The sequence below is a fragment of the Artibeus jamaicensis genome, unplaced genomic scaffold, assembly GCF_021234435.1.
Source record: "Artibeus jamaicensis isolate MK-2021 breed Jamaican fruit bat unplaced genomic scaffold, CSHL_Jam_final scaffold_916, whole genome shotgun sequence".
Classification (NCBI taxonomy): Eukaryota; Metazoa; Chordata; class Mammalia; order Chiroptera; family Phyllostomidae; genus Artibeus; species Artibeus jamaicensis.
In genome coordinates, this window is record NW_026522059.1 from 49,120,062 (window position 1) to 49,138,950 (window position 18,889).

Consider the following 18,889-nt stretch of genomic DNA (forward strand, 5'->3'; position numbering starts at 1 on the left):
CACCCTGACAACAAGGGTGATGCATGCTGGCCACCAGGTCAATGCATGCTGGCCACCCAGGAGGCACTGAGGGAGTCTTTAAAAGGGGAATGTGTGGAAACACCACTCTCCTGGATTCTCTCCTGTTTCCTGGCTGCTGGTTCCTGGAGCTCCTGGTCGCTGGGCCTTGGGGACTTGGTGGTCAAGAAGTCCCTCCCGAGGTCCTCCCTGAGTGCTCCAGGGCCTGCCTAGAGTACAGTAGGGTCTGGTAAGAAGGGGAAAGAATAAGGTTTGGGCTGGAGGGCTTGGGGAGCTTGGTTCAGGGAACAAGCCTTCTATCTCTCTCCTGAGTGGTAAGCTGTGGAAAGCTGCCATAGTAGCTACCCACCCGCCTGTCACCTGTTGCCTCCTCCAGTGAATATCCCCATCAGTGGTAGCTCCAGTGCCATGGCCCACCACCTGGAAGCCACCAAAACAGCTGTTCTCCCACCGCATGTGCATTGCTCCAGCCAGAGACCGCTGTAGTTGCAAAGCTGTTGGTGGGAGTCACAGACATTGGGACTGCTTGGGGTTTAGGTCCCACATGGTTGAAAGCCAGCTACCTAGAAGGAGGGTCCCACACTGGAATGCATGCCTCAGCGAGCTCCAGCCTCTGAGACAATATGGCCCAGTGCAGGACAGCACATGGGTCCTGAACTGCTTCCACTGTCACTCCTGGAGAGTTGCACACAGAGGCTCCTTGTGGATGGAGCTTCCCCTGCCCAACTGACCAGAGTGATCTGGCAGTGCACCCCAGGTCTTCTGAAAGAAAGCTGCTGCGAGATGATGGCAACCCACAGATGCATACCCCAGAGAGGTTAGAGACCTGTTTGCATGGCCAACTTCAGCTCCAAAAGGACAGATAAACAAAAATGGGAAATTTCTGAGCAAGGATTTGGTGCACAGTATTTTGGGGAGAAAGAAAGGTTCTGTGCAAAGGTTCAGAGCAGGAATGTTCACAGACCCATCCCCCAAATGGGAACCCTGTTAATAAAAACCTGTTCCCTTCCATTGAAAAATTTGTGTTATTGTATACATGGCAATAAACAACCGGACCTCATGCTGCCCTCTTACAATATGGCTAGATGTCTAGAAGTAAGCAGACTTTAAGCCTTTTAGCTTTTTGTTTCATTATTCCTTATGTATTTCAAGATCACCGTTCCACCTTTAGCACACTACTAGTGTCCACATAGAAAACAAATGACAGAAGAAAGGATAAGCTTTTAAGGAGCACCCTCAGGAACTTCACTTGGAAACATCTGCTTCTATTTCATTGGGTCATTTGGTTACCCCTTTGCTTAGACAGGAGGAGGGGCTGGGGGATATATTTTTCTCTAGCCGGGCATATTATCATCCCAAACAAATCAGAGATCTTTGAGTAATGACAGCAGAATGAAAAGTGTACATACCACTAGCAAATCAGCCCAGAAGTGTGTTGGGGCTCTGTACTCCATCTCATGTCTGTCAGTGCAACTTGTATGGTATCTTCTTTTATCTCTCTTTATCTTTAGATTCCGGATGACTTCTTCAGATATACATTCTGGTTCACTAATTCTTTCTTTACCTATGTCTAATATGGTATTCAAATCAATGATGAATTTTTAATTTTAATGACTATATTTTCCCTAAGAATTCTAATACATATCTTGTTAAAATATTTCTATATGGATCTTATTCTTTCATCTTTTTAATAATTGACAATTATTTAATCTATAACTTACTTGACAATATTATTCCATTATTTCAGGTTCTTGGATTTAGCTACACCTGCTGATTCATTTTTAATGAGTACTTTCTTGTGTGTTATAAAATTTTGATTATGAGATGCTCTTGTGAGAGATTTTATTTTCTCCTGTGATCTGGTGTGGTCTTGATTGAAAGAATGTGGTCCTCAGAGCAGATTTGTGCTTGCTTTTCCAGGCTCTCAAGGGTTCCTTAACCATGAGAATATCAAACCATGCAAGGCACCGTTATAAAGTTTCTATTTCTCATGTGAGCCTTTTTGTATAATCAAATTCTAAGCAGTGCATGTTGGGGCTGATTTGCAGCTTGTTTTGATCTCAGCTGTTTTGGACACTTTGGTGGCCACTTGTCTCTGCTGCTGCACATGGTGTGGCTGGCCATGCTTCCCCAAGGCCTGGTGGGGACGGACAACACAGCAGAGCTGGGAGCTGTTTGAAGCACAACTCACAGCTCAAAGATTGGGAGGCTATGAGAGAAAAAAGTTTCATAACATTAATCCAGTGAAATATTCTGAGGACTAAAGCAAAATTTAGGGACTAAAAGCAACAAACCAAAAGGTAATTTAAGACATTACTTTGTTTAGTTCTTAAACTTAGGACTGCAGGTCTCTAAACCATCTATAATAGCTTCTTGTGCTAGCCTTGGGGATTTGTCCCTTGGGAAGCACAAGTACGAATTAATATTGAGAAAATTAAAATGTCCAGGGTTTATTAATGTAACTGTTTGCAATACCTTCATGCAGTGTTCTGTCCTTTTTGGCAGAAAGTAATGAATGAGACAGAGATTTTTTCTTAAGTGTGGAGGCAAATATACAAATAAATTAGTATAATATAATATATGTGCATATATAACTAGAGGAGTAAGGGGAAAAAAGAAAAGGGTGGCTTAGGTTTGAGAGAGCACTTCATGAGGAAGTGGCACTTGGGCTAGGTCTTGATAGATAAGAAGAATTTGGTAGGTGGGTAAAGCATGAAGCCAGTTACAATTTATGAATACAGAAGGAGAAGATTTATTTTAAAAAATGGTTTTAGTTTTAAAACCATTTAGCTTGACTGCTTATAGAACATCCAAGAAGCAGCTGGAATTTTATAATTCTGAACATTGAAAATTGAAAGGATGGGAATTAGAGAACTGGTGTGGGAATCATTTGTGTATAGAGTGAACTAATGGGACTCAAAACTGGGAAACTGATGGGATCACTCAGTGAGGTGGTGTGGAGAGAACTAGGGAGACTGAAGAAAAGGGGGAGGAGAGAAAGGAAGAAAGGAGAGGAAACTAAGCGAGAGAAGATGAGAGAAGGGAGAGGAGATAGAACACAAAGTTACTGAGAAATGGAAAAGCAGAGACAAGAGGAGAATAAGGACCAGTGCTATTCTAAAATGAGGATGAGAGTCTTGTGAATAGATAAATTGGCTCTCAGTATTAGATGCTGCAAAGAAATCAAGCAGGAAGAAAACCAAAAGAATCTACTGAAGTGGCAATTTCTGAAAGGCTTAGTAAGAAAACAAGAAATTGAAAACATTTCTTAGTAGTTTCCAGGGGCACTGTAAGGAAAAGAAGAGACATGGCTTACTTTGAGGAGAGGCAAAGCACAGGCTGGGAGTGCTGAGCCTTAGCGGGTCCATATGCAAGCTCCGAGGTGGAGTGGCTCAGCACTTGGAGCAGTTCCCTCTCCCTGGGCTTCCCTGTCATCTGTTGAAGGACATCTAAAGAGCACATTGCAGGACACGTGGAAGTTTCCCCACAATCTTTGCTCTTTTCCACTTGTGTTTATATTGAAGGTAAGAATTCCTGGAGTAAGGAGAGGCTGGGAGGGAAGAACCAGGCCCATCTCCCTCTACACAGGAAGAAGTGAGGAGGACTCAGACCCCTGAGGATGAGTGTGAGGTTGAGAGGAACAGCCACCTGCTGGACCCGGAGCACCATGGGGACTGGGTGTACCTGCAGGGGGCCACCATGGGGCACTATGAAGTCTCTGGGGAGTTTCCAAGAATCCTATAGAAAGTGGGAGTTGTGACTCTGGAATTGCCAAGGTTGACCTTGTCATTGTCTTGTCATGATCATATTCCTACTGTCTTCTGCTAAGTGATAGGATATGACAATTGCTCAAGAGACTAAGGATTAGAAAACCAAGCACAGAGCTTTTCACTAAGCTCTTTTCCTGGACCATCATCCACCCGGACACACACACACACACACACACACACACACACACACCCCTTCATCTCACTTTCTCCTTGCATTCCATTTTGCTGTGCTTTCCCACTTGCACAAACATCTGGCCATTGGTGAACTGCTTTCTGTTCCTTTGCCACCTCAGGGCCTTTGCACAGTCTGTTCTTGCTATCTGGCTGATCTTTAACTTGGCCTGGTTGGCTCCTTCTTTTCCTTATGCTCCAATGCCCCCTCATCAGAGAGTTCATCCCTGACAAGCTCATTTAGAGTAGTTCTCCCATCACTCTCTATCACAATAGTCAATTTAATTCACTTAGTAACACTTCTTTCTTTTTAGTCTTAGTCACTGTAGTATGCACGGAACATAGAAAAATAGTTAGCACATAGTAATATTCACTGTGTGAGTGAAATGGCATGCTTGGGTTCCCATGGTGGGTATACAGCGTGAGCCCCCTACCGAGCTCATGTCTGGGGGTGCCTGTGGTCTGTCCAGAGCCGCTTCCTTGAGCACACTGCTCCCCCCACCCTGCTCTGTTCTTGCCCTCTGCACCAGCCCATCCCTGTCTTCAACTTGGCCATCACGCCAGTCAGGACTTTTTTTTTATCCCACCCCCCTTTTTTAATTCAGAAAGGCAATAAACATTCTGCTCTTTTAATTTTCACACACATATTTACAGAATTTATTTTTCATATCCGTCTTGAGTTACTCAAAAAGTGAAGCACCTAAGCAGCTGTTCCCTCGTGCCTCTCCGGGTTGTGTTATCAAGTCTGGTTTGCCTCATCAGAGAAACTCTGTGTCAATCAGATTGTGTCCTTTTTACTTTGTATTATGCAGATGTGAAACCATCTTACAGTTGAAAGATGAAAGAAAGAGAGAAACAAAAAGAGGGAGAAAAAGCATTCCAAATTCAAAACAGCCCATCCTCTTCTTTCCCTGTCAATTCATTGCATAACTCTAAGAAATAAGGTGATGCTTAGAATCTATCATAATTTTTTTTTGAAAAACAAAGTAACCATTTCACTGTTAAAGTTTCCCTGTACCCCAATAGGAACAGTCATCAGGATCAGGGGTCAGCAGATTGAGCCTGAGATTCACACAGAAGTTTCTGCAGACGCCCTGAAGCTCTTGCTGACACAGAGCATGTGCATTGCTGAGAAAGGAAGCACATGGCCTTGCTTTTTTCTCTCTGTGCATTCTTCAAGAGTTGCTAAATTTATAGTAGAGTGGAGAGGGAGAAAGGTTTGTATTAAAAAATGTAAACTAGACTCTGAGAAGCTTCACAATATTTCAAAGTAGGTAGCGTTTTTAACCAGCTTCCAAAGTTCTTAGTGGTTCCCTTCTGCCCCCGAGAAAGCACTGTGAGCAGCAGCTGCACCCTGTGAAATCAGTCACCCAGCCAGGCTGTGTCTGCAGCAAGCAGCAGGCCAGTGAGGCCAGGCCACACCTGAAGAATGGCCTTCAAAGAAGATATTTCCGTTGTCTTCTGAAGGGAGCGTCTTTTTTGTTCTCTTTCCAGAAAGTCACATGTCCAGTCAGCCTCCTCCAGAGCAGAAGAAATTCCTCAGGAGTTCCCTTTAATTGTGCTTCTGTTCTATATCAGGCCACAAGTGGCTGGGCTCACTGTTTACAAGATACCCTGTGGCTTCTCAGAGTGACCTGGTTTCAGAGAGCCAGTCCCAGGTGAAACATGAAAGCTGTCCAGGCTTCCAAGACATCAAGCAGCATTTGTCTGTGAGGCCCATGTCATTTGATTTAGAGAGGATGAAATGTTCTGTGAAAGGGGCTTGTACACAGAGTTCTCTGATTCCTTAAGGAATCTGATGAAGTTTGTTATTAATTTGTGCAGCCTAATAACGTTCCATTAATCCCTCTGCTAGGTTAAAAAAAAAGAAAAGAAAAAAGAAAAAGAAAAATGCCTTTGAATCATATGGTACTTAAAGAGCAAAAGATCCCAGAAAAAAACAAAACTATAAATATTCTTTGCTCCTAGGGGAAAATGAGTATCAACACATTACTTTTTTATTTTAGTTTTTTCTTTTCCTGAGATCAACCATAGGCATACGGATTATAAGTCAAAGCACGAGAGCAATTGGACCTTTTTAGTCTTTCTGTTGGAAGAGAAAAAGCACCCAGCTGAGTAAGATTTAGAAGTTGTGTTAATGTAGAGCAGAGATGTTTTTCTTAATTAAAATGTATGAAGACAGATTTCAGAGAAAGTTTTTCTCTTCATCTCCTCCCCACCTGTTAAACAATCCAATTATTTTTTAAGGAGAAATTTTATGAATACATAAAGAAAAGTTTTATTTTTGATACTGCTTAAAAATGTGCCTTTTCACCAGTCCTGGGGTCCAGGTTTCAGAACTTTGTGATAAGTTTAGTAAACGATAAGAAAATGCGAAGTGTATAATTTGCTTGGAGATTTTAAAAAAATCACACTCTCAATTCCATGGCCCTCATGGAAGATATAAAAACTAAACTTCATGGAAGAATAACATCAAAATATAAATGAAAGACATAGACTATAAAGGAGATAGAGATGAAAGGAAAATGAAACAGGAAATTCTAGTGGAAAAGCTCCATTCTCAAGTCCCATTAAAGGAAAACACCAGAGTTAATGAGAGTGCTGAGCCCACTTTATCCCATATTTATTTTGGCCAGGCATCAGCTTTCTCTATGAAGACTGGAGCAATGTAGAAAACTCTGGTCCCAAAGCTACAGCGCTCCCACAATGTGAGGGCTGCCAACCCGTAACATGCAACGAGTGTAAGAGCTTTTGTTAATAGCTCATAAAGCAATTTCTTCCACATTAAATATAGTCATTTTGTGGTCCTTGAAAATGAAGTATATTTTAATATAATTCTAAGCCTCAAATTCAACATATATGTTCTCAATTAACAATGAAAGGATTAGATTCTCCACAAAGCTGGTTATAAACAAGCAAGTCCTCTACTGCGCTTTTAAAAATATTACTTCTCTCCCCCAAAGGGTGGTGATTAATGCATAACTCTCAGGAATTCACTTAGTTTGTCTTGGTTTACCACAATTTTAAAGTGCTTAGAAGTACCACATTGAACCAGAAGAAAAAATATGACATTATTATAACTTTGGAAAGTTTTTAGGTTGTTCAACCTTATTTCAACAGATCATCTTAAGCTTCCTGAAATGCAGGTAGCAAGCAGCATTATTATGACTTCGTTATTATAAATGTGGTAGCGGGTTAGAGGAAGACTGTAAAGATTTACCTGAAGTCACATAATTGAACTTGAGAATGGAACTTCACCACTAGAATATACTATTTTATTTTACATATTTCAGCATGCTGAAAGAAAGCCAAATTCCCCCAGCTTTGCTTTATACCTCATACAAATGACATGTGTAAAATAAGATTTGTTTATAAGTAAAATTCTTTCGAGTTTTTAGGTTTTTGATTTCTGTATTTTTGTTACCAGACAATATACACTAAGGATCAGTGGATGGTATTTGTTTCCAAAAATTTTGGTGGTGGTTGCCCTGGCCAGTGTAGCTCAGTTGGTTGGACCATCATCCCTTGAATGGGTTCAATTCTTAGTCAAGGCACATGCCTGGGCTGCTGGTTCAGTCCCCAGTCCGGGCTCAGACAAGAGGCAACCAATCCATGTTTCTCTCTCACATGGATGTTTCTCTCCCTCTCTCTTTCCCTCCTTTCCCCTCTCCAAAATTAATAAGCATGTCTTCAGGTGTGGATTTAAAAGTATTTGTGGCGGCTCTCTTTAGAGGGTACAACCACTCCTTTCTCCACCTCCTTTCTTAGGCACACACATATTCTTTGCTTGAGACCATTTCTTCTGTGGCTCACTTTTATCTCTGTGACTATATAAGTAAGCTTTTGCTTGTATTTGGAACAAAAATGTATTGTTGACAAGAGGCCTGATTTTTTATTGCATGGCATCCTTTATACCTAATTATCTACAGTGGCACAGCTCTACATATGTTCCATGACCGTAAGCTCAGGCTGACCTCAAGCTTGTATACATATGTCCATACCTCTACCGTGAAGGTGGTCAGTGTTTTCAGGAAGTGATCTTTTTGTCAATCATGGAAACACAGTGTGTCATCAGGAGAGCCCTGGGAGCCTGTGACATCGTAAATGCAATTTTGGGAGGAGCTCCAGGAGGTTGAGTGCCTCAGGCACACTGTGCAGGACGTTTGGGAGTAGGGACCCGGCCCCAGGACACCTCTGCCACTAGTGTACTTACGATGCTGGGCTTCTCCTTTTACCAGTCTCAGCCTTTATCTCCTCATGTGTAAAAGAAGGAGCTGGGGTTAGACATGCAAAGCCCCTTTCTCTCATAGAGGTTGCTACAAGAGTTGAAGAGGGCTAGGCTGATCTCTGGGGAAAAGCTTGAGTCCCAGTGGGCCAGGTGTCAGCAGGCCCCCCCAGCCAACTTGTCCTATGGAGTGCACAGGATAGTGGATGGGTAGGCCTGGCCTCATGGGGCATTCCTGAGGAACCAGGGGTTGCCCCAGACACTGGATATTGGGCCTGAATCTCTAATTCACAGTTCAAGTTCTAGCTGCTAGGGGAGGTGGGGGGAGGGTCAGTGGGCTGATGGGAAACAGTATGGCATTTAGGAAAGAGTTTGGGCTTTGGACTTTGGCAAGGAATAGACTACTTTAAATCTAGTCCCCGTCACAGTGAGTCTCAACCTCTCGTTGTTCTCATCAAGGGGAATAACAATGCCAACACCACAGGTTGCTCTGAAAACGAAATACACATGAGGAAAGCCTTTTTTAGCATGTAACAAGTGTCCTGTGAATGTCATTTCCATCCCAGTGCTTGGGAATTGGGCCTGCAAAGTGCTTGGGGTTTGTCCTAGGAACTTAGGAACTACTGTCCAGCATGGCTGGTAAAGTAGGACCAGCATGACTAGCCGGTGACCCTTCTAGCTCTGACCTCTTTGTTAACCCTGGAAGGGCAGATGTGGTTCTTGGGACCTATTAGGAGGCTTTTCTGGGGAGGTGCATGGTTGACAGTGCTGTGCTAGGCTTAGGGCATAGTGCAGTTACTGCTGACAGTGTAGCTGGGAACGTCCTTGAGAAACTAAGTGAAGACACAAGGATTGGGGAGGGGAAGAGTGGAAGATGTGGATACACTACGTCGTTTGTGTTCTTTAAGCTTTCCTTCTTCATACCTAGAAATTCTGATGGTTGCCATTTCAAACGCTGCCATTTATTCTGACATCGGTTATGAAGTCTTTGCATTTTACTCAAAGAAATCAAATACAGACCTCAAATGAGTAGTACTAAATGGGTAAAATGCTTTCCTTTTTTCTCTTGTAAAACTTAGTAAGATAAAATATTTTCCTTGAAATCATCTGGACTGTGATTCTCAGTAACTTCTTTGGCAGCAGGTGACCATGGTCTGAGGTAACATTGATTAGTTTTTCAACTTATCTTTGCAAGGGGCTTGGCCATCACTCTTGCTTGCATATATAGTGCACACTATGCTAACTTCCAGTTCTGTTTAACAGACCGAACTGCTAAGTTTCTTAGCCCAGCAGTTGTGAATTTCATGCCTTGGTAGCTAAGGGACTTCTTACCTTGGTAGTTAAGAGCACATGACAGAAGAGGACAAGAAGTAAGAGACATAGTGGGGGAGCTATGTGCAGATACTCTCTTGGTAGGGGAGGAAGGTAGGCTTAAGTGTTAAAATCAGGGTTTCTCAGCCTCAACACTACTGACATTTTGAACCAGATCATTTTGTATTTGGGGGGAGGGGGACTGTCCTGTGCACTGTCGAATGTTTAACAGCATCTCTGGTCTTTCCTTACAAGATGCCAGTAGCACCTTCATCCCCCAGTCATGACAATTAAAAATTGTCATGTCACCAAACATTGCTAAACATCCTCTGGGGACAGAAGGGGGCAAAAATCACCCACCATGTGAGAAGTGTGACATTGTTGGGTGCTACATGAAGATCGAAGACAGGAGATTTTAGCAACTAGCCTGGACATGCATGGAGTAGGGAAAGAGACAGGTGCTCACTAATAGGATTATTTGGATATTAAAACACATACTAAATATGATGGCTATGTTGGTTGTACAGTTATTCACTATGAGGCATATCTGGACAACCGGCATTTTTAATTGGTTAATTTAGCTGTTGTGTAATGATCCCATATGTCCACAAGCATGTTGGTTTTTGTTTTTCAGTGTTAAAAACACCTGCTATGTGTGAATGTATCTGATCCTTACACATATTACCCCCACTTCTTTAGAAAATAAATTCCACAAAAGAAAAGGAAATGTTGGAATAGATAGAATATGTTAACTGCCACACCAGGACTGTTGAATAGTGTTTCTTTTTCTGCCCTGGTTTCTTCAAAGCCCAGATCCTATTTGCAGGCTGGTGTGAGTCTTTTTCCTTACCCCTACTGGACAGTATTAAAACAATAGAAATAAAAAGAAGAAAGAAGAAAAAGAGAGGAGCAGGCTATCCATGGAAGACTCAAAGTGCCAGCCAGTGTCCCTGTGTCTCTGGGTGTATTTCTCTGTGTGTGCATGTGTGCTTGTCTCTGTGTGTGAATGTGCATCTGTCTCTGTGTGTGCTTGTGTGTGTATATGTGTTTATACACGTGTGTGTATATGTATGTTTGGTTTGGACTTTGGTCTGTTAGTCCCATGCCTGCCTTCTAATACCCTCTGCAATCTAGAACAGAAAAGGGCCATTAGGAAATGTAGTTAACTGCTGCTGGGAAGATAGAGCAGCTTTGTGCAGCTTGTTTCAAATGGGTTTTGTTTTGAATCTACAAGTTCATTCAAATCCAATCTGAAGCAAAATTCATAGATTGTGATGTCATGTGGACTGGAACCAAAACCAGGCTGTATCTCTGCCAGAATTTACTCACGGCTTCAGGAAACTCCCCCACTCACTGGTCTTCTTTTTTATGCTTTGTGAGCCAAAACTTCAGGGCTGTGCTCTACTAAGCCTCACTTTCATTTGCTGATTTTTCTTTAACAGTCTCTGTGCCCAAGGCATGCCATTTGTGCTATTTCTCTACACTTACATTACTAATTTATTTTAATATTAAAAAAGGAAAATACCCTTCTCATTGTATAGACGCCAATGTTGTCTAGGGCAGGCGAAAAATAATTTATTTGTAACTGGATCACTTACTTTTGTTTTAAAGCTCTTTGAATTAAGAAATCTTTCTCAATTCACAAGGAAGTTTGCTTTGTGGTGGCTCTTACTGTTGTGCAGTCCCTGTGAGGTGACACTAACATTGCCTGACCATATGGCAGACAGGACACCTCGTTCTTTTCATCACTATGTGGTGGAACTGAATTTTACAATAGTAACCAGCATTGTTATCAGAGATAACTTAAGGAAGAGATCTACTTGAAGTCTGTTTAAGAGAAAGGATGTACACTGAGCCTTAGGCAATTGTGTTAAAAGAGGAGGGTTGAACCCCAAGGACACAGAAGGACAGAGAGGTACAGGGCATGGACATGCAGTTCACCTCTCTGTCTCTACGAAACTAGGAATAGTGTGCAGGCATCCCAACACTGTCTATCTAACCCTGACCAGTGTCCATGGGTAGGAACTATGGCCATTTTCTCAGGGCTCCCTTCAAACTAGAATCACATCTTATTTCCTGTGCTCAATGCTTTCCAGCTGGAGAAAACAAAATCCACCTCTTCCTGATGTCATTCCTGAATGATACCAAAGTGTAAGTGTGTTAGTTCAAACTATCAGACATGGAGAGTGGAATTTTAGTGATCCAATTAATGACTAGAATAGCTTAGGAGTCAGACCTACTTAATGATTGTTTCTCTGTGTAGACATCTGATGATCTAAATTCCTAGGACTGCCAAGGATGCATTCACTCTCCCTGAATTGCTAGGGGGCAATTCACTGTTCAGATGTCATCAGCTGGATGAGGTCTTCCTTTGTTTTTAGGGAATTGCATACGCCTTTTTCTGTGCTACTGTGGCAGGGTGTTAACTCTTTTGCAGCCCTTCCCATTTTGTGTTCATGTCCATGTTCTCCTTCCAACGTCACATTTAGCTATTGCACACAAGATATACATTTTTGGGAATCCCCTCTATATTCAGCATACTTATTTGATGATTGACTTAATAAATGTGCCAATAAAAGTTTATAGAGAAAAATAATTAAGGGATAAATGAGTATAAGTGAGATACCTTTCTGATCTTTCATTAGATCCTCAGTTTGAAAAGGCTGTGGTATGATAAATCAGAGACAGGTCAGCCACCACAACACAGAGGAATAGGAGGAGTAATATAAATGAAGTGATTCTATTATTTAACCCAGAATGAATTTTTCTGCTTCTCTTTCTCCTTCCTTCTCCTTTTTCTCTTCATTCCCCCTTTAAAAAAAAAAAAACTTATTCCTATTTTTTAGCTTCTTCTTGCCAGAGACTAGGCTCAATCTTTCAATAACTGAGCTTTATTTAATAAATAATGCACCTATTGTATATAAGTATATGGTTAGATGCTCTGTGAGATGCCCCTAAACTTATGACCAAATTGTAATGGAAGTTACACTAGAGACTTACATATCAAACAATGTATATTCACTAAGTCAGGGGTGTCAAACTCATTTTGACCTGCGGCCACATCAGCCTCACAATTGCCTTCAAAGGGCAGAATGTAATTTCAATTCCTGAACAGTTAAGGACTAGTTACATTTATACAGTCCTAAAGTTATGTCAGCCCTTTGAAGGCAACTACGAGGCTGCCTTTGATGAGTGAATAAGTAATTCACTCATTCACTTGGTAAACTATTATCAGTTACCTGCTGTGTATTAGGAGTTGCGTTGGGCCTGAGATGATAAAGCTATATGACAGACAGAGTTCTATATATGAGGTGGCAACTCAGCTTTCCTGTCAGAAATTACTCTCAAATTGAGTGGTTTGAGGACAGTTTAATGAAGGGACTATGCACAAAGTTGTGGGCAGGTTTAGGAAAAGCAGCAAAGAATGGCACAGGGTCTGGGGTGAATGGTGGGACAGTGGAGAACGGGGTTTGCCTTGTCACTCAACCTGCTGCTGCACTCCTTCCTGGAAGCTGGAGGACAGGCATCTCCACATACAGGGTGCAGTGGAGAAGGCTGAGAAGTGGGTCTGAAGGGCACTTCGGTGAAGGCAGTAGAGGTGCCTGTCTTGGAAACACAAACTTCCCAATGCAGCCCTGAGCAACAGGAAGTGGAACTTGAATGATTGGACTTCAGAGTAGAGGAAAGAAAGGAATTTGAAAAGATTCCTCAGGTTTTTTTTTAAATTTAAATAAGAGATAAATCTCATTACTAAATTTAATGGAGAAAGAATGAAAAGACTTTAAGGATAAAGATAGAGTGATTTGTTTTAGTGCCTTTGAGTTTTCAAGTGCTTATGAGACATCTAGTAGAGACACTAGACAGACCTGTAAGTAGGGGCTTAAAACTGGGAAGCAAAGAGATGGTGCTGGAGGTAAGTCAGTTATCCATAGAGTAGGCTCTGGCCTACTCTATGCCCCACTGGGGACATGGAGTTCCTATGCAGGACTGCAGGCTTGATTTCAATTTTAAGTTTTGCCTAGAATTTACCCTACTGGAAAGGGGGGAAGAACATAAGCCTCCTTCCAGAACTCAAGGTATGTAGAAGGATGGCTTTCCAGAAAGCGGGCAGTAGGGCTGTTTCAGCAGGCAGGCGATAGGAGGACAAGAGTCTCTCTCCAGGGGACGTTTCTGGAGGAATTGAAAATCTCAGTGGAAGAACAACTCAGCTCTGATTGAAATTTTAAGGTTAATGAACACAAGCTTCTTCATATAAAGAAAAGATGAGGACTGCAAGGATTTGAGCAAATTATTCTACAAGGTTGTGTGTGATCCGCATGGCTTTCATGTGCTTAGTTGGCTATAGTGGAGAGATGCTAAATACCTTTTTCACTTTTGTATCTCCAAGCATGGGGCAGGGCCTGACTCCCAGAGGTCTCATAGAAATTAGAATAGAACAATAGGAGAGAAAGAGATTATCTTTGGTAGAAACTGGAGAGTCACGAGGGCTAAGTTAGTTGAATTTGGGAAGATAATGCATTTGTTCTTCGAGGTACTGACTTTCAAAGGATGATGTGGAGGTTAAATGAAAATATCTATTTGCAGCTAGAAGAATGCACCTAGAACCTGAAGGAAATATCAAGAGTGCAGCTTTAATTTTTGAAGTCATTAGTATAAACTGCTAGTATGAAGCAACTGTGGAAGAAAAGAATGTGCATGGAGAATAGCAGAAAGCCAAGATTTCAGCAGTGGGGTTCAACCACAGTCAGGCAGAAGGTGAGAAATGGAAGTATTTCAAGGAATGAGATGAACCTACTAGAAAGGGTGACACTGGGCACAGACAGAGATGGGGGCAGATGGCAAGTGTTGTTCAGAGAGAAGCTACAGAGAAATCATATTAGCTGAAACAGGATTCCTGGCAAAACTATTATATTATTTCTGAGTCCTTAGTTCAGAGAAGACATAATTAATCTGTTGTCGGCCATTGGCAAAATTGACCTATCAATGTGAATGGACCCAGTTCACAAAGCTGTTTCAATCAGTCTGATTATAACCTTTCCATTGAAGGACTTCAGAACCATATGTTATGAAGGTAAAATCCTTTGAGATAAATAATTTTTACTATTTTAGTTTCTGTCTTTAAAGAAGCCTCAGATATAATTGATTCGCTTCTTTCAACGCTAGGGACAATGGTTGGGAACTCCTTAGTTCCCACACATGAGAATGTTTGATGACTGTATAAGAATTCTTCATTTCTTATTTAAGTTAATGTTACTTTAAAATAATGTGTGGTTTAATCATTTTTGAGATCTTCCCACTAGATTAAATAAATCTGTGGCTAGAAACCAAATTAATTTGCTCACATAATTGTTTTTAAGCAGTTCTTATGCAAGTTATTTTGTACTGGTAAAGCTGACCTGTGAGTCTGCTGATTTGTGGCCAGATACCAAGAAGGACCCTAGCTGATTAGCAGAGTTGTAAGCTAGCCAGGGGTTGGATCTGAGGCACATGTGGCTGTCCTCATGACTCAGAGGAGGTGGGGACTAAAATCTTGTGGGCTGAAGAAGTTTGGCTGGAGGTGGACTCTTCATACTGCTGAGATAAGCAGTTCCTCTCCCACCAGCAAGTTTTCTCTCCCCCTCTCCCCCCTCAATTCCCTGGAGAATAGGCCCCAGCTTCCTGTCCAGTACCCCCTCCCCCGCACACCACTTCCTGGAGGCTCATGAGCTCTCACAGCTCTTCCCTGAAGAAGCACTGCGGGCAGTTAACAGGAGGCCAGGCCGTATCTCTTCCCTTACCTTCAAGTTCTGAACAGGGTCAGTAAAGTTACTGCAGAAGGACTGCAAGGTTCACCCAGATTCATTTCAGTTTATGATGTTACAAGTTCTTGATTCCGGAATCTAACAAAAAGTGGGGGCAGGGGGAGATTTCAGTAAGAATTACCATACTATTAAAAACAGTTTTCAGCCAGCATGGCCTCAGTCTGCTTTAAGTCTGTTGTTGGTGATTGTTAAAGAAATGGCTCCTGTCTTTTTTTTTTTTTTTTAGTAACTCAGCAAGCAACTAGGTGGCAGGCGATCAGAAATAAATGTCTAACTTGGCTTTTGCACAGTTGGGTCTTGCTTCAAAGCACACAGTCTGCCCACTGACCCAGCTTGAGTTTTACAGGGAGGGCAACACGGTGTAGTTGGGGAAAGCTCAGGGGTCCTTCCTGGGCTGCACCGGGAATTTGCTGGTTCCCAGGTCGCCCCTGGTTAGAAGGCTGCCAGCTGTCCTGTTTCCCCGTTCTATTCTGGGAACACTGAAAAATCGCATCTAGTTTCTTTAATTTTAATTCCTGAGGCATTTTATTCTCTTTATTCCTTCTGTTCCCTCCTCTTTCTCTTGTTTTTACAATCTCCCTGTAATGACTAATTGGCAGTGTTTCCAGCTTTTTTATGTTCCTCTTGCTCTGGTTACAAGTCGTACTAACCCAGTAATATCCATAGGGACCTATAGACAGCCAACATTTCCAAATGATATACAGCATTCCCCTTTCTTTTAAAGTGTAAAACATTTACAAGGAAATGTACTAATGTATCAGGAACATTTCCCGGGTCGGTCATTAGCGCTCGCCTCCCCGCGCCCAGGGATCGCCCCGCATGGTTCCCTCCCGCGCGTACGTTTCCGCGTGCCAGTGGAGCCGCCCGCGAGACCGCAATTGCTCTGGCCCAGATTGACGAGCCTCCGATGCCCATTTACTGCGCGCGGCAGCCACTCTGGAGCCACCGCACATCTGGATGGAGTCAACGGCCGAGCGCCAGGGGCCAGCGCGGCGGAGCCAGCCGAGCGCGGCGGCAAGCGCGAGGGAGGCCGGCGCCCGGCCGCCTCCGCCGGCCCACCCCCCGTCCGCGCCCCGCTGGATTTCCTGATGTAAACAGAGCAGCTCTGCAAGAACACAGCAACTCTGCTGAATGTGTCATTTAGTGTTCTTTATCTGCTTGGGGTCAAAACAGCGACTTAGAAAAACAGAAGCTTTGCTTTGAATTTAAACAGCTAATAGCCATAGACATGACTGGTCTGTAATAGGGGGAGGAGAAATGCCTGAAAACTTTAGCTCCTGCTTTTGTGTTTACTTTTTCCACTTTATGGTAATTTGGGGACAAATTTCATTATCTACAGCCAAATTTGAAACAAGGTGCTGTTTCTGTCAATGGTGCTAAAGGCATGTGCGAGTTTCTTGCAGTGGATTGAAAGTTCCAACCGCCCTACAGCGCCCAGGGCCCTGCAGCCCCTCACCAGTCAGCAAAACTGCAGAGACTTTGATTTTCCTGGAGGGTAGTCCACTGGCCTGGATCTGAGAGAACTGTGTTGCTTTCTGTCACTGAGACCCAGCCAAGAATGTATTTCCTTCCTGGGTTCCCAGAGCAGCTCAGCTCCTGGGGCTCAAAGGACTGGTTTTCTATTCTGCATCGTGGGATGTGCTTCCTTGCCCATTTTCCAAGGAACGGGAACTATTCTTACTCACCTAGCTGTCTGCTCTAGTGCGTCTGGCTGGGGCTGTTGCCTTTCCCCATTTAACCATGTCGCTTCACTTCTCACCTCCGGCAGGGGATGAGATGTTGAGGATTGAGGATTTGAGGTTCTGAACGTTGCTTAAGGAGAAATCAGCCAACTATAAACTATGACAAAGCCATTTTAAAATCATGGTAGAGAGGGAAAATACAAAATGATGGCAGAGCTTGTGTTGTCACCACCGATAATTAAAATGAAGTGTAGCTGTAGTTGTAGTTCAGTCACAAGCCTCTTAAACCATCAGGTCTAGAAAATTTCAACTGGCCAGAGTCATCCTCAGATACTGGCAGAACTTCCCCAACCATCAGTCAGGGACTAGCTTTGCAAAAGTCTCTACATTGAGATCAGAAGGAGCCATGGTGTATATCTGAGGGCAGAATTTGGCCAATATGCAGGATTCGAGCAGGCTTGGGAGAAGCTCTGGACCACTGGGGTAAGATTTCGGAAATGTAGCTTTGTGTGAAGATCGGTTAGTACCCGTGAGTCACCTGACACACACACTGCCTGGACTTCAGGAGTACTTGTATGTTGAAAGAACCCTGGATACATCACTGTTCTTTGTATAGGTTTTAGGGAACTCCTTTTCTTCCTGATACAGGGTGCAGCCAGGGGGGCCCCCCCAAAAAAGATTTGGAAAGGTGTCCAGAATTCAAAGTGTATAGAAATATTGGAGAGACATATAAGATGTCCTCACCCCCCCCCAGGGGGAAGGGATGAATGGAGCCAGGGCCATTGAGAGCTATTTTGCATAGCAACAGTTTTGGAGCTAACCTCTGGAGGAATGGTTATTTAACATATCTATAACCTTTAACTAGTTTCATAGATATGTTAAATAGCAGTGGCCAAGTTTGGAGCCAGGCAGAAGGGAGAAGGTAGTAGCTGGGACTCAAGATGGGAACTAGGAGCTGCGCTCCTGAGTGAGAAGGTCTTGGACTCAGAATGTAACTAGGGGCTGCGCTCCTGAGTGAGAAGGCCTGTGTGAGAGCTTGGAAAAGACTGGCTCCAGTACATGAAGGGTCCCCGCTTGGCCAGATGTGGAGAGAGAGAGCCACGCGGTTTCAGCAGAGTGAGGACCCCCTGTTGGTGGGGTGAAAGAGGGAGCCACGTGGTTTTGGCGGAGTGTGGACCCCCCTCTTTCCCAGGTGAAAGGGAAAAACCACACAGCTTTGCCAGAATGGAGATCCCTGCAGCCAGGTGAAGAAGACAGCCACATACTTTTGGTGGAGTGCGGACTCCTGCAGCTTTGGTAGAAGAGGCCCACGCGGCTTTGGGGTGCCCCCTTTGGCTGCGGGGCCTGAAAAAGCAAGAGAGACTTTGACTGGAACTGGGTACAAAGGACTCTTGCCAGTGGACCATGAGAGGGTACCACAGTACTTTGGATTAACTCGAGATCCTGCACAGTGACACAGCTGACGGTGCCAGCGGCCTGCAACACAGGCGTGTGCTCTTTTCCTGATTTACGGTACCCAGAGTTGGGACAGTGGGAGAAGGGAGTGCTGTGTGGGTGTAGGTGTATACTTAAAGGACTTTGATATTTTAGTGGAGGCATTAGGCTTGAATAGCATTAAATAAACATTTTGTTTCCTTTTCACAAATCTCTGGCATTAAGAGATGTGTTTCCAATTGGCGGCGGACAGAAGGGCCCAGTAGATTTTAGTATTTTGGTTTTTGGGAGGGGCCCCTGTTGTATAGCAGTTTTGGGCATCCCTAGGTGGGCCAAATATTGTCTGCCCCTCCCACGGACCTCCTCTTGTTCGGTAACATTCCCACAGACTTTATTTGTGTGTATTTGACAGAAGTTGGGCAGAGACTTAGGGACAGAATCAAGGTCTAATTTGGCAAATTGGCTGTGAGCAGTATT

The 18,889-nt window shown here is 43.3% G+C and overlaps 1 long non-coding RNA gene across 1 annotated transcript; it reads right to left on the minus strand.

The window, feature by feature from the left end:
• Positions 1-1,164: 1,164 nt before the first annotated feature.
• LOC119062750 (uncharacterized) lies at positions 1,165-16,272 on the minus strand. The gene is made up of 3 exons (XR_005085042.2): positions 16,137-16,272; positions 15,273-15,374; positions 1,165-2,227 (listed from the first exon to the last, which is right to left on the minus strand). It is a non-coding gene; the product is annotated as an uncharacterized LOC119062750 (long non-coding RNA).
• Between the last annotated feature and the right edge of the window lie 2,617 nt (positions 16,273-18,889).